Source organism: Malus sylvestris, chromosome 4 (assembly GCF_916048215.2).
Source record: "Malus sylvestris chromosome 4, drMalSylv7.2, whole genome shotgun sequence".
In the NCBI taxonomy this organism is placed as follows: Eukaryota; Viridiplantae; Streptophyta; class Magnoliopsida; order Rosales; family Rosaceae; genus Malus; species Malus sylvestris.
Genome location: NC_062263.1, coordinates 23,575,590 through 23,592,198, shown reverse-complemented (window position 1 = coordinate 23,592,198; position 16,609 = coordinate 23,575,590). Strand labels below are relative to the sequence as shown.

Below are 16,609 nucleotides of genomic sequence, written 5' to 3'. Positions count from 1 at the left end.
CAATAGTCCTTCCATGTCTATGATTGCTTAGCATTAATTTAAGGTTTGAAGTTAGCTGCAATTTTACTCCAAATCTGTCATACGATTAAGCATTTAATATAAATCATGATCAACTTGTAAGGTCCAACTCCATCATAGAAAGTATACTCTGGTGGGTAGGGCAGGTTTTGATATTTTAAGTCTGGGAGAGGAGACCCAAAAAAAAAAGTGCCTTCGTATAAGAATAATTATTTGCTTTCACAAGTATGATTTGGATAAACGTGCTTATTTTTTTATTGGTGACACGTTATATAATTTACAAATTTAGTTTATACATTAGTCTTTGTTAAAAGTTAGACTTGAATTGGAATGAATGTTTAAAAACTACAACCCACATAACAACTAGTTAGTAATTAAAAAAAAATTAACAACCAAACATAAATTTGTAAAAATTGGAAAGAATAAAAAAGCACATAGCATTTCAAACCCAAAACTCAAGACCTTTCATTAATTTTAAACAACAGAAACCATTGATTCTCATTTAACTTCTTAATTATTTAACCAAATTTTATAAAGTTACACTCTTATGAAAAGAAATTCGTAAAAACAGAAAGTAAAAAAGCATACATATCGTTTCAAACCAAAGACCTTCTCGTTAATTTTAAACAACATAAACCACCACTTCTAGTTAAATCTCTTGATCATTTCACCAAATTTTATAAATTTATACTCTTATGAAAAGAAATTTGTAAAAATTTGAAAGTAAATAAATGAGTTTCAAACCTAAGACCTCCTTGTTAACTTCAAACAAAAGAAACCACTATCTATGATTAAACTTGGTGATCATTTAGCCAACTTTTATAAATTTATACTCTTATGAAAAATATATATGAATGTACCACTCTAATAATTTTGGTCCCCCACTTTTTTTGGATCCCGGACGGTCCGTCATCCCACACTAGCTTGGTCGGCCCTGGGTGGTGGTGACAAAATGGTGTGTGGAAGTGAAAATAGTGGTCCTTATTGCATCATGGTGGGTGGTGGAGTATCAAAGTCTATGAAAGTCCATCAAAATTTTAAGGGGAGAAGTTGAAATTGCAATAACAAAAAACATACCATAGAAAGGTATATGAAGGTCTATGAATTTTTTAAAAATCCTTTAAAATCAATGAAATTTTGAATACACTAAGTCATATTTGAATATCATAAGATTTTTATAGACTTTTTAGAAATCATAAAAAGTTTTTAGAGAAATGCAACAAAATTCTCTCACTTCACTCAAAGTGAGACTCTCTGCCACCTTATGTTTTTGGTACTATGTTTTACAAGGTTGGTATGTGAATTGACGTTAAATTGCGAGGTGACAAAGAGTTCCAATTTTGAGAGAATCCCCTTTGCATTTCTCAAGTTTTTATTCAATACAAGGTGATTTTACTCCATAAAAGTCTATCTTAAATACACTTGATTTTAAGCGTCAAGCAGATTCTATCAAACTCCATACACAATATAACCCTATAAATCAATCACATATTGATACGCATTTTAACTTTCACACGTAATAGTGATCGATTCTTGACTAACACGGGCTCAATGTTATCTATTTCTTTAGGTCCTAGACTCTTAGGCCCAACTCCACTAGCTACTCGCAAATAGCTGAGTCGGGTCAAAACCCGAATCCCTCACCTCAACAATATCCGTTGATGTCTAACCAGTGCTGTAGCCTCCCTCTGTCTGCTTATTCTCTTCTCACTCTTCCCAAAATACCCCTAATCCTTCATTCAATTTACCCTCCAAAGCCCTCACCTTTCCCTCCATTTCTCTCAAACCCTACACCGCAACCAAGGCTCGAGCTTTGGTCATCACTTCGCCGGTTAAGACTCTGTCGGAGGCCGATCTAATCCCCGTGCCGGAGGGGGCGGAGACCGGGATCTACGCCCTTTTTTTTATCAGAACGGCGAGCTGCAGTTCGTCGGGTTATCGAGGAACATAGCGGCGAGTGTTCTCTGACACAGGAAGTCGTTGCCAGAGCTTTGCTACTCCGTCAAGGTACGGGCTTTTTCTGGGACCTTTATTTGTTACTAAAGTTTAGTTTTTGTGAATGTAATTTAATTTAATTTAATTTAATTTTTTTTTGAAATTGAACATCTATATATTGATTCAAGAGTTAAATTCAAATTATTGTGAACTGAAGAATTCGATAAATAATATCAATTCAATTCAATTTTCGTTTTGTAATACAAGCGATATTGGGGAAGGGGAATTCTAACTCGGGAACTCGGCCTAGTTAACCAACTGAGCTACAAATCCCTAATCCACATTGTTATTGATTTGTGTGGGAAATGCTTACTCTGGTGAAAGAAGTGTTTTTTTCCCCTACAGGATAGAAGTTTATTGGATCGAATCGAAATGTTTAATCGGTGTTGATTTTACTCCAAAACTAGTATAAATGTACAAGGAACTACGTAATATTGCTCTACTAACAGTGATGGTATTGTACTGTAGGTCGGCTTAGTAGATGAACCGGATAGGGCGGTTCTAACGAAGCTTGGAAATCATGGATGGAAGAACACATAAAAGCAACCGGGAAGGTTCCTCCGGGAAATGAATCAGGCAATGCCATATGGGGTTGGTCAAGGGACTTACCTACATTCTTATTTAATCTTTTTCGTTGATTTTACTAAAAAATATTCAGTTCAATGATGGAAAGTTTTAAAGAGATATTGATAGTTAAATGAAAAATAATATATTTGTAGGTAGTAAGATGATGTAGAAAGAAATTATATGGGTTCATATTCCATTATCAATGTAAAAAGAAAAGAAAATAAAAAAGAGAGAAGAAGACCAAGACTTCAGGGTCTATAAGTCAACAAGTCAACAAGTTAACCCAGTAATATCACAATTCCACAGCCTAACGCTACATTTACAATGGCCCGACGAATTTAATGGCAACCCCAAAGAGAACGTAATCATATCTTTTCAGATTATATTTTCTTTTATACATGTATAATCATGATCAATACAATCCTCAGCCATATTCTTTTACTTTTTTTCCAATTCGTTGGCCAATGGCCATGCCTATAAAAGCCACCCAAACCATTCTCAGTTGTCCAATTGTTCTTGATTACTTTCTCTGCTACTTAAGCTTAGCAACTTGTGTCTGGACAATGAAAGCTTTGCTCCAACATTTCTTCCTCTTATTCTTGTTCAATATCTCCACTATCACTACTACCTGTGCTAATCTCCATCCCTGCAGTTCAACACCAGCAACTGTTGTTGATCAATTTCAAGAAAACCCTTACATTTCATGATTCTTCTCCTACTCTGTCCAAGTTCATATCATGGAAATCTAGTTCCAGAGTGTTGTTCTTGGATGGGTGTTACTTGCAGTACTAATGGACATGTTGTTGGTCTTGACATTAGCTACCAATCTATCTCTGGTGGGATTGACAATTGGAGCAGTCTCTTTGATCTTCAACAGCTTCAAAGCCTCAGTTTAGCAGATAATATCTTTAGCTATGGCTCTCGCATTCCATCTGCAATTGGAAAGCTTACAAACTTGAGGTACTTAAATTTATCATATAGCTATTATGACGGCGAGGGGAAAATTCCGGTTGAGATTTCACAATTGACAAGGTTGGCTGTCCTTGATATTTCTCAATCTTACAATCTGTGGTACAGGCCATTTGAGAGCCCTAATTTAAGCATGCTCTTTCACAACCTCACAGATCTCACAGAGCTATATCTTGATGGTGTGAATGTATCAGCATAGGGGAATGAGTGGTGTCAAGCGATATCATATTCACTCCCAAACCTGAGGGTGTTGAGCTTGTCTAAAAGAATCATTTACGGGTAACAAAGGATTATGGGGCCTCCGCCAACGATGGATAAGAAGGCAGAATTGTCACCATCACAAGTAAATGGAAACCATCCAAATTCTAGACATGAGATTGACTAGGATTTTATCAGTGTCAAAATCGGATTTGCGTTTGGCTTTGCGGTTGCCGTTGGGTCACTTGTGTTGTGCAAGAGATGGAGTAAATGGTATTATAGAGCTATGTATAAAATCCTTGTTAACATATTCCCTCAGCTTGAAGAAAGAATTGGTCCTCACAGAAGGTATGTTCACATAACATAAATCAGAGGTGGTGAAGTTGAAATGTTCACATAAAGCGTTTGAGAGTAGCGTAATTGGTAAACCCCCAGGAGACGCAACTCCTCCTACTAGGGACACCTAGGGGTTTAAAAGCTTGTTGCACAATTTAATGTTTTGCTCGAGAACTAGCAAAAGATAAGTTGGGTTACATATTTTGTATTTCTTTTTATCTATTAAAGTAGCTCTGATTTTATGTTAAATTGATGAAATTAATTAGTTTTATACGAGTTACGTAGAAAAGATAAGTTGTGAACAAAGAATGGAATTTGGGTCTTAAATGGTAGAAACACAACGAATCACTGGGTGGACCGTGGGCTGTGATGGACTGGATTCAAAACTTTAGGCTGTCGTGCTTAGATTTAGGCTTGTAACTCTCAAACTTTGAGCAAATAAAGTTGAGTGAAGGAAAATTGATAAGCTGTCTGTCATCTTCATTGGTTTTTTCCTTCTTTTTACAAGGTGACATTCAATTCTTGGGTAGAATTTCAAGTCAGACATGCTTTTTGGTCTTGAGTTTGAGGTACGAAGTGACAAAAATATAGATGATTGGTTGATTGAAAGCTTTGAGAAGACGTGTGCATTTTGATCGTGATCAGAGGTGAGCTGAAATGCCTTTAGCCTTTTCGGGCTCCACTAAGTATCAGTCCTACCCTTCAAAGTCTGCGATACCTTAGGCTCCGTCAAAAATGAAAAAAATTCTTATTATATTTTAATTTATCAGGAAGGAGATTTGAATTCAGGTACAAGGGATTCTACCCCAACCAATTGATTTAACCCACATTTATCTACTTCGAAGTTCCAACTAACATAACATTTTAGAAGTTAGTTATTGAGCTCAACCCAAAAAACGTGTACGCAATTCCAACTGTTTTCTGTTGACACAATCCAAGCGACCATCTTTCGTTTTCAGCACACTGACTATCGTCGTTGGAAAGGGATATTTTCCAAATCCCTTCCAGCAAATTTGTCAAATCCATCAATTTAAACCTTTGAAATTTGATCTAACGGTTAAAATTATTAAAATTTTTAAAGTGACTTTTATTTTTAGTTGTTTGATCAAATTTCAAGACTTCGAATTGATAAATTTGATGGAAAGGATCCGGAGCCCTTTCCGTCGTCGCCACCGACGCCATCCAAAACGTGGCCACGTGTGTTCACTCCCGTCACGCGACGAACAATGCGGCTGTAGCTTATTACGGTACTACGGAATCATCACAGCTGCCCCCCATTCTTCGCCGCCCGCGGACAATAATTAGAATAATCACGAATTATTAGGGGTGATAACGTCATTTTATGTCTTCGCTCGACGTCGGTGATCAGCTGAAAGCCTGAAAACAGAGGGAGGAGTCGTTGGGAACTGAAAGATATTTTCCAAATTGATAAGCCACCATTTTCTTCTCCGATCAAACACGGCGGAAATGGACGGCGGTGTATCTTGCTCCGGCGGATATTTCAAGCTCTACGAGGAGCTGGAATTGCAGGAGTTTCAGGACAAGTTCATGATCAAATCCGTCGCGGCTCCGGATCGATGATTCTCCATCGACCGCCGCGACGGCATCATTGAGCCGCTCAACGGTACAAAATCTTCCGCTTTTTCGGTCGAATTTCATTTTTTCACTGATTTTATGTAGCTCAAACAATACTCGTTTCTGATTGCTAGGCGATACTTCTTCTTCTTCTGCAAGTCCTTCGAAAACCTCGACGATATACGGAGTGGCGGGAACGATCAGATTGCTTGCAGGTAAGTGAATTGCTTTCTTTTACTTGCCTTTGAGTATTTCGAATCGAAAATGTGAAGCTTTTTTTTGCTATAATTGAGTCTGTGTGTTTTGAATGGCTAAATTTCCAGGATATGGTGTTTGTTTGTTGAATTGATGTGTTTGGTGCATGAAAATGTGTACTTGTAATAACTTCGCGGACAGAAGTCGGGAATTATCTCGGCTTCCCTTAAACTCAATGAGGTTTCTGTCCTGCAATGAGGGTTTGAAGAATTCAACTGCTCAGGAGGTAAGGTTTTTGATTCATTTTGATGCGTGTACGAAGCGAATGTGAGGAGTGAGTTGGGATTTTTAAAGTTTGAGTCTTTGCCTGAAAGATTGTGATGTGAAAAAAGATGAGGCTTACTTCATGGCTCTTTTGAATACAGTCCAATCAACTCCGGCGTTGTACTTCTCGTACGAGACGGATATAACACTCAAGTAAATTCTTATACCAAGAACTCAGCCACAGTTGAAAAGTTTTGTATCTGTTAGTGTCCAGAATCGTCATGTCAATTTTATGTTTGTATTTGGTTTTCTAATTATATGTATTTGATCATTTCTACCAGCTTTCAAAGAAGATGTAAGTTAGTTGAAGGCTGGATGGCCAAACCAATATGGAAGCAGGTTAATTGGAAACTTGGAATATTGGTATATCGGTGAGGTGCATATAAGCATATTGTCCACGGGTTTAGTTTATCCTCAACTCTTTCCAAGTGAGAGGGTTAATAAAATAAAGGAACACCACCCTTAGGATTTGCCAACTTCTGTGTTTTTGTGTATTATACTTATCTTTTGTTCTCAGGGTAAAAAGTTACAGCTCGATAAAGATGCCTTCTCAGTTCATATCCTTGAAGACATGCCATCCTTTGTGCAATTTTCATTGTCAAGTGATTCTCCCTTCCCCTTTGTCCAATGGATTTTCTGTCGGCACTAGAAAGCATGAGTATCGAGATAACTATTATATAAGGAGAGATTCCCGGATTCACCTAGTGGTCGAGGTCACCTAAAGAATCTGGGAGGGCCAAAAACACATTTGTTGCCATTTTATATTATAATTACGTGAAGCCACATGAAAATTGAGGCAGCCATGACAACATCTAGTCTTACATATAGCTTCGCCACTAGTTCAACCGAGTGTATATCATCTTACTAGTATTCACGTGAAACATAATGAAAATATACAAATATGATGATCTACACTCGGTTGCATGTTAGAATCTCAATATCAGCTATTGAAGTCTTGCTATTAGACTCACTACGTAGCTTGAATTGTATGAAGTGCATGTCTCTTGGTTGGTTGTAGTAATCAGCAGCCAAATCAACAAATGCCTTTCTTTTGGTTTACTTTTAGAAATATTTCATTTTCAGGTTGTTACAAGGTTTATTGATTGAATGATGAGAGAGCATGTTGAGGTAGTTTTGTACTGAATTTTCGATATGTAGCAGCAGTATGTAAGCAACCACATATATGATTGGTGCACATCGTCATAATCGTCATCTCGAGAAGTTTACCTATATTTAGAATGTTACTTCATTAGTATTTTAAGTCAATTATGTATTGTGAGTGTGTGTCGAGGATGAAGTTGGTGTTATTTTAGATGCAGGAGAGTTAAAAGAAGGAAGGACCATTTAATTAAGAAAATTGATTGGAGAACTGGTAATTCAGGAGTTAAATGATTCTTCAATGAAAGTAGCGTTCATGCGAACATCCTGAAAAATCCAAAACATTCACTTTCGGGATATAGTAGCAATGAATAATCTTTTAACCTTTGAATTATCAACTCTCCAATCACTTTTTTTTTTTTTAATTAAATGACGCTTCCTCTTTTTAACTCTCCCCCATCTAAAATAACACACTCCGTTCTTTGTCAAAACATTTTAACCTCCCCAATAGTGGTGTGATTGATTCGTATAATACTACTACTATGACTAGACTCAAGAAGTTCACTTATATTTAAGATGTCTCAATAACAACATTTTAAATCAATCACATATTGTGAGTGCGATTTAACATTCTCGCATAGTCGTGTTTGTAATACTGTCATATACATCGGGAGGAGACGCTTGAAGCCGTTGATATAGACATGGTAACCTACATGATACAGTCCTGAACCAAATGAACAAAAATAGAACTGTGTGATTCTGGAGAACTGATAGGCCAACCTAAAGATCCTGACTGAACCCACAAAAAACAAACTTTAAATTCTAAAATACGAATATAAACTTCTGAGATTTTGACCGAAATATGGAAAAGTCTGAATTAGCAAATCTGGCATGAACAAACAAGTACATGAAATTTGGGGTGGCAGCAACTTGTAAATGGTATGATGCTGTTGGCGTGGAAAATTAATCCAACCTAACATTGACATCATGTTCAAGTACGACAATAGTCCTTCCATGTCTATGATTGCTTAGCATTAATTTAGGGTTTGAAGTTAGCTGCAATTTTACTCCAAATCTGTCATACGATTAAGCATCTATATATAAATCATGATCAACTTGTAAGGTCCAACTCCATCATAGAAAGTATACTCTGGTGGGTAGGGTAGGTTTTGATATTTTAAGGCTGGGAGAGGAGACCCAAAAAAAAAGTGCCTTCGTATAAGAATAATTATTTGCTTTCACACGTATGATATGGATAAACGTGCTTATTTTTTATTGGTGACACGTTATATAATTTGCAAATTTAGTTTACACATTAGTCGTTGTTAAAAGTTAGACTTGAATTGGAATGAATGTTTAAAAACTACAACCCACATAACTACTAGTTAGTAATTAAAAAAAAATTAACAACCAAACATAATTTGTAAAAATTGGAAACAATAAAAAAGCACATAGCATTTCGAACCCAAAACTCAAGACCTTTCATTGATTTTAAACAACATAAACCATTGATTCTCATTAAACTTCTTAATTATTTAACCAAATTTTATAAAATTACACTCTTATGAAAAGAAATTCGTAAAAATAGAAAGTAAAAAAGCATACATATCGTTTCAAACCAAAGACCTTCTCGTTAATTTTAAACAACATAACCCACAACTTCTAGTTAAATCTCTTGATCATTTCACCAAATTTTATAAATTTATACTCTTATGAAAAGAAATTTGTAAAAATTTGAAAGTAAATAAATGAGTTTCAAACCTAAGACCTCCTTGTTAACTTCAAACAAAAGAAACCACTATTTATGATTAAACTTGGTGATCATTTAGCCAACTTTTATAAATTTATACTCTTATGAAAAAAATATATGAATGTACCACTCTAATAATTTTGGTCCCCCACTTTTTTTGGATCCCGGACGGTCCGTCATCCCACACTAGCTTGGTCGGCCCTGGGTGGTGGTGACTGAATGGTGTGTGGAAGTGAAAATAGTGGTTCTTATTGCATCATGGTGGGTGGTGGAGTATCAAAGTCTATGAAAGTCTATCAAAATTTTAAGGGGAGAAGTTGAAATTGCAATAACAAAAAAATACCATAGAAAGGTATATGAAGGTCTATGAATTTTTTAAAAATCCTTTAAAATCAATGAAATTTTGAATACACCAAGTCATATTTGAATATCATAAGATTTTTATAGACTTTTTAGAAATCATAAAAAGTTTTTAGAGAAATGCAACAAAATTCTCTCACTTCACTCAAAGTGAGACTCTCTGCCACCTCATGTTTTTGGTACTATGTTTTATAAGGTTGGTATGGGAACTGACGTTAAACTGCGAGGTGACAAAGAGTTCCCTTTTGCATTTCTCAAGTTTTTATTCAATACAAGGTGGTTTTACTCCATAAAAGCCTATCTTAAATACACTTGATTTTAAGAGTCAAGCAGATTCCATCAAACTCCATACACAATATAACCCTATAAATCAATCACATATTGATACGTATTTTAACTTTCACACGTAATAGTGATCGATTCTTGACTAACACGGGCTCAATGTTATCTATTTCTTTAGGTCCTTGACTCCTAGGCCCAACTCCACTAGCTACTCGCAAATAGCTGAGTCGGGTCAAAACCCGAATCCCTTACCTCAACAATATCTGTTGATGTCTAACCAGTGCTGTCGCCTCCCTCTGTCCGCTTATTCTCTTCTCACTCTTCCCAAAATACCCCTAATCCTTCATTCAATTTACCCTCCAAAGCCCTCACCTTTCCCTCCATTTCTCTCAAACCCTACACCGCAACCAAGGCTCGAGCTTTGGTCATCACTTCGCCGGTTAAGACTCTGTCGGAGGCCGATCTAATCCCCGCGCCGGAGGGGCGGAGACCGGGATCTACGCCTTTTTTTTTTATCAGAACGGCGAGCTGCAGTTCGTCGGGTTATCGAGGAACATAGCGGCGAGTGTTCTCTGACACAGGAAGTCGTTGCCAGAGCTTTGCTACTCCGTCAAGGTACGGACTTTTTCTGGGACCTTTATTTGTTACTAAAGTTTAGTTTTTGTGAATTTAATTTAATTTAAATTTTTTTTTTTGAAATTGAACATCTATATATTGATTCAAGAGTTAAATTCAATTTATTGTGAACTGAAGAATTCAATAAATAATATCAATTCAATTCAATTTTCGTTTTGTAATACAAGCGATATTGGGGAAGGGGAATTCTAACTCGGGAACTCGGCCTAGTTAACCAACTGAGCTACAAACCCCTAATCCACATTGTTATTGATTTTTGTGGGAAATGCATACTCTGGTGAAAGAAGTGTTTTTTCCCCTACAGGATAGAAGTTTATTGGATCGAATCGAAATGTTTAATCGGTGTTGATTTTACTGCAAAACTAGTATAAATGTATAAGGAACTATGTAATATTGCTCTACTAACCGTGATGGTATTGTACTGTAGGTTGGGGTAGTAGATGAACCAGATAGGGCGGTTCTAACGAAGCTTGGAAATCATGGATGGAAGAACACATAAAAGCTACCGGGAAGGTTCCTCCGGGAAATGAATCAGGCAACGCCACATGGGTCCGAAAGCCACTACCAAGGAAGAAGAAGCCTGATCTCCGGCTAGCACCCAGTTCTAATGTGCAGCTGACAGTGCCATTGGAGGAACTCATTGACTGGTTGGTGAAAGAGAACAAAGTCGTGGCCTTTATTAAGGGCTCGAGAAGTGCCCCATAGTGCGGATTTTCGTAGAGGGTTGTTGGCATTCTCGAAAACCAGGGGGTGGATTATGAGAGCGTTGATGTGCTTGACCCCTAGCGTTGATGTGCTTGACGAAGAGTATAATAGTGGATTGAGGGAGACTCTGAAGAAGTATAGTAACTGGCCAACTTTCCCGCAGATATTTGTGAATGGAGAACTGCTTGGGGGCTGTGATATTCTAAGTTCCATGCAGGAGAAGGGTGAACTTTCCAGCTTGTTTAAAAAGTGATCGTTCAAATTTTGGTCCGTCTATGTAGATTGCCAGAGTTGAGCAGGGATATGTGATATTGAAACTGCACCAGGCAATCGAGTTCGTATTCATATAAATTATCGTTTGGGCAGTCGTGTGTATGTCTTTGATCTCCTCTCTCCTAGTATCGCTTGTGTCAAAACTACAAATGAACAGTGAATTGGGGTGAATTTTGAGTTATTTACAAAATTGCCACCGCCTCTTCACTTCAGATTGGAAATTTCGATTTATTTACGAAGTTGCCACCGCTTCTCCCGTGCACGTGTTGACCATTGCAGATAAGGTGTTACGTCGGTCTCAATCAGAGTGGGTTTAGGATGGAGACAGACGCGAGGGAACTCAGAAGATAATTGTTTTGTTGAGCTAACAAGAAAAGGGGAGAAACAACGAGAAAGTGCGAATCTGAGAATCTGAAGTAGAAAATGATTAGTGGGGTTTTAGTTTCTGGCACTTTCTTCCCTGCTTTCTAAACCCAGAAGCAGCAGCTTTTTCTCTGAACCCCTTCAAGCTCTGGAATTGTTCAGAATGAATTTCTTCTCGTTAATGTAAGGGTTTTCTTGAAATTGAGCAATAACAGTTGTTGGTATTGAATACACATGGATAATACTATTAGCACAGGTAGTAGTGATAGTGAAGACATTGAATAAGAATAGGAGGAAGAAATATTGGAGCAAAATTTTCATTTTCCAGACGCTTAATTTGCTAAGCTTAATTAGCAAAGAAAGTAATCAAGAAAAATTGAAGAACTTAGAATGGTTGGGTGACTTCTATAGGCATGGCCATTGGCCAGCGATTGCTGAAAAGGCGTCAGAATTATGTGGCTTCTGTGGGGTTGACATTAAATTTTTAGGGCCATTATAATGGCCCTAAGAATACTCCTCTTTTTTTTTTTGGAAAAAAAAGTGTCTTATCTCCTTTTTTTTTTTTTTTTTTTTTGGAAAAAACATCCTCTAGCCCCTGCTTAGGTTACATTTATAATGGCCTTGAAAATTTAATGCCAACTCCATAGAGGACATAGTCAAGCACATAAACCTGACGCCTTTTTACCAATAGTTGGCCAATGACCATGCCTATAGAAGTCACCCAACCATTCTGAGTTGTTCAATTGTTCTTGATTACTTTCTCTGCTAATTAAACTTAGCAAATTAAGTGTCTGGAAAATGAAAACTTTGCTCCAATATTTCTTTCTCCTATTCTTGTTCAATGTCTCCACTATCACTACTACTTGTGCTAATAGTACTATTCCTGCAATTTACCACCAGTGTATTCAACACCAGAAAGCAACTGTTGTTACTCAATTTCAAGAAAACCCTTACATTCGAATATGACAGTTACCAATGACGGATTCGGTTCCCAAGCTCCGACGATTCTGTCTGTGGCAAATAGAATTCAGGAAGAGTGGAAGATCCTGGAGAAGGATTTGCCAGGCAAGTTCTTCCGTTTTTTATTTTGAATTTCCTTTTAAATAACTGTTTTGAATTAATGGTAGTGAAGTTTTCCCATACTTAGCCTATTCATTTTTATCAAATATTTTGCACTGACTATTTCATGATGCTGACTGCTGTAATTAATTTGGTTTTGTTTGGAGTTGAGAATATATGGACTATAGTTGTTGGATTGGTGTTTGTACTATAGAAACTTAGATGTGCTTACCCCCTTTTCATTGACATCCACATATACAATATTTGTTAGAGCTTATGAGACAATAATGGATTGTGTGAGAGCTGTAATTGTTGGGGCGGAGGGTACTCCTTACCATGATGGTCTCTTCTTCTTTGATGTTTGCTTCCCCAGTGGCTATTCCAATGTACCACCAGTATGTGATAATTTTGAACGCCTAGAATTGATTTGTATCTGTTTACATCTTTGGCCTAACCGGGAACTCCGTTATGCGGAATGTCTACTACCACTCTGGTGGCCTTTGATTTAATCCAAATTTGTACAATTGTGGAAAAGTATGCCTTATTCTTGGTTCTGGACAAACCAAATTGCATGTGTATTTGGTGGTTTTCTGCATTTTTTGCATCTTCATTTTCCTACTTTTGTGGTCTTTGCTTTCATTTTATTGGAACTACCCTGCTTCTTTCTCATGGTCCTTAAACATGTGCAAGTTTGTATTTTTCTGATGGATTATACTATTGGGAACTTAGTTACTTTTATTCTTTATATTTGTTTGTTAGGTTTGTTGTTTTCGGAAAATTATTGAAACTCTGTAATCTGTATATAGATTGTTAAATGAGTATATGATTAATGGGGGGAATTTTGTTTTCGAAAGGACAGTTACATGTTTTGTGTCAATTTGGCTGCGATAGTAAGATTACTTCATGGAACAGTGTAATTGTTGTGGCATGTGAATGTCGAATTTTTTCTTAATTTAATTTCGGAAAGAAATGTGTTTAATTGTAGTGCTATATGATGAATTTAGCATCCTTATAGGTTGGGAACTCAATTAGTGCACCATTAGTTGTGCAAATGTCTGAATATTGGTGCTTTTTCAGGAAAAGGTGCTTTTTGTTTTCTGGAACCGTTTGGAGAGCGCGCGACTTGAGGATCTCAGACCCAAGGTAAAAATCTCTGGCTGCCTTTACTGATGTAAGCTTGCGTGAAAGAGAGAGACAATAACCAAGAATTTTGAAGCCAATTACATTGGCTTAAGAATTGCTTAGGGGACAACTTGCACTCGATCGGCAGTTTGATTTATTTACCTCTGTTTTCTTGCTCGGAAAATATTATTTCCAGCCCTCAAAGCTTAACCAATTGAAATTTCTATTCGGGCAACAACCAACACATAATTCCAATAAAAAAGTAGCGAGAAGAAGGATGAAACACAGAGACATATGCATGTGAAACTTCATAGCTAGATTTTATTATTATCATAACTCAGTACAGAAAAATCAGACGCTGCCTTGATAGGTTTAGGGTTTTACCTGAGATAAATTGCAGTGCACTCTCTGTGCTAAAAGTTTTTGGATCCAAAGCGGTCAGGATGCTAAGTTATAAAGATTTTTCCTTTAAATTTCTGGGTTCTTTTGTGATTTCATTTTATCTGAATTATTCATTTAATGTTTGAGATGCACTACCTTGCAGACTATTATTCTCTTTTGGCTATAACAAGAAACTTGATTGTGCAGATTGTATTTGCTTTGGGATCTATAAAAGGATATTACATGGAACATATCTTGGCTGTTGATACCATACTTGGATTCTAAACTCTCCAAAGCTGCCTTCATCTGGGTTATTTTCTCAACATTCTCTTTTTCGTTTATGGTTGGTTTCGTATACCATTGCAAGTGTTAAATTTGTGATTTGTTGTTTATGTAGTGAAAAAATAGGATGGTTTTATTTTTCTTTTGTGAGACTTAAGAGGTTACCTTCTGCAAACGCATAAATGGACTTTTGAAGAAGGCTGTTGACCTCTCTATCCTCTATGATGCTGAAGTTGCCCTCATGATCATCTTCTCTCCCTCTGGCATGGCCTGCCAATCTGCAAGCCACGAGTACGTTTAATTAACAAATAATTCAACTAGCTAGCTAGGTTTGATGATTATCTTTTCAATTAATATATGGTTTTGCTAATGTGTGATGCAACATAAATAGGACCATTTCCATGTTTAGAGGTGAAGTAGGGTTGCCTGAAATCAAACAACTTAATTTTGTGTTCCAATATCACAAAGAATGGTGCAGGAATTTTGATATTTGGGTAGATTTTTATGAATTGTTCTAGAGCTAAAGGTTGAAATGATCTTATTCACTTTGACCTTTTCTAGAAGCTATTTGTGAATGGTTGTTAATTTGGAAGTTTTTCATGCTACCATTTTGTTTAAATGTAGAAACAAAAACTAATATCCATGAAAAGAAAGATGAGTTACAAGGAAAGATGGGATATCAGTTTAAGCTTGACTGAAAGTTAGTGTAATGCTTGGTGATCGTCTATTGCTACAAGAGGAAATTAAAAAAACTTTGTTATTTGATTCTCCGCATTTTCATTGCTGATTCGTCTATGAACACTTAAATTTTGGTTTGCCTTTATTAATCTTGAGTTCACTCTTTTCTGTTTTTATTATATATTGTTTTCAATTATATAATTGCAGGTGAGAGGAGGGGGGGGGGGGGGGGAGGGGGGTGGGGAAGATAGTCAGAGAGGTGAACTATGTTGACAAATGGGATGGTGGATTACAATGTTGTATGAATTAGTGTGTTAGGATTTTGTATCATGTTGTGTGAGTTAATGTTTTCTGTTCTGTTTTGTGAATGATTTTGCATTCGTTGCTGCCAGGTTTTTATCCCAGTGTTTATACAATACTTTGTAATATTTAAATGTAATTAATTTCAATTTCTTACAGAAATGGGTATAATGACATAATTATGTGAATTACTGAGTTTTCAATAGAAAGTAATTTCGATTTTTTTATATTTGGGCAGGCAAGAGAAGTAGAATTGAAAAGCAGAAAGGTTTAGAGAAAGCAGCCAAGCTTCAGGTAATAATGGTGAATGTATTTTTGTGTAGATTTTGGATACATTTTTTTGTTTTGTCAAATTACATTTTGTTGTGCTGCGTGGTGTAGAATCTTCCTAGAATCAATGCCTGAGATGACTGATTAAGGATTAGGTGTTATTTGATGGTTTTATCTGTTTTTAATTGTTGGTGCAGAGCTTGACAAAATTGTAACTGCAATGATGTTCTCCTCCAACGAAACCCTCAATTGCCATCTCGCTCAAGGTTCTCCCCCCCCCCCCCCCACCTTCTCACTCTCTCTCTCCTCGTACTTTGTCTCTCTAAAATCTTTACCCTTTTTAAATTTATTTGTCTAATTTTTGAATTTGAAGTTTTGGGGTTTTTTTGTTTTAGGCCAAATAAAAAAATTAGTGTTGGACCGACGCATAGCTGTAGTATGTGACAATACAGTGGATTCTATGAATTATTGAAGAAAAAATATTTATTTGGTTGAAGTAAAATTTTCATTTAATTTATCAAGTTTTGTGCTTTCCCTACTAATATCAATTTTCGAAAAATAATGTCATGCTTTGTTGGGCTATTTCCCAGAAAACCCTCTCCGTGTTCCCAGAATCAGCATCTGGGGTATCCTTCCTTATTTGCAGTTTCTCCTTTTTCCCAAATTCAGTATTTGGGACGTTCTTCCTCTCTCTATCTTTCGGAGAAAACTGAATGTTCTATGCTGCACAGAAAAGGATGTTGCCTAATGCTTACCGGTTGTTCACATATACATTTCTTTTATACTTTTTTTTTGATAAAGGATAAGTTGCAAATATAGTTGGAGTCTGCTTTTCTCGTGAAATTCTTATGTAATCTTGATTTTCTTTCAGGC

The 16,609-nt window shown here is 36.5% G+C and overlaps 1 long non-coding RNA gene and 2 pseudogenes across 2 annotated transcripts; all 3 read left to right on the top strand.

Annotated features, from left to right (window-relative positions):
• Nucleotides 1-2,573: 2,573 nt before the first annotated feature.
• LOC126619132 (receptor-like protein 7) lies at nt 2,574-4,551 on the top strand (annotated as a pseudogene).
• Nucleotides 4,552-5,356: 805 nt separating this feature from the next.
• LOC126619142 (uncharacterized) lies at nt 5,357-7,088 on the top strand. 2 transcript variants are annotated; one of them, XR_007621975.1, is made up of 4 exons: nt 5,357-5,707; nt 5,793-5,873; nt 5,982-6,330; nt 6,459-7,088. It is a non-coding gene; the product is annotated as an uncharacterized LOC126619142 (long non-coding RNA). The 2 variants fall into 2 exon arrangements; XR_007621974.1 differs by having other exon boundaries at nt 5,363-5,707; nt 5,982-7,088.
• Nucleotides 7,089-10,111: 3,023 nt separating this feature from the next.
• LOC126618236 (bifunctional monothiol glutaredoxin-S16, chloroplastic-like) lies at nt 10,112-16,238 on the top strand (annotated as a pseudogene).
• The last annotated feature ends 371 nt before the right edge of the window (nt 16,239-16,609 follow it).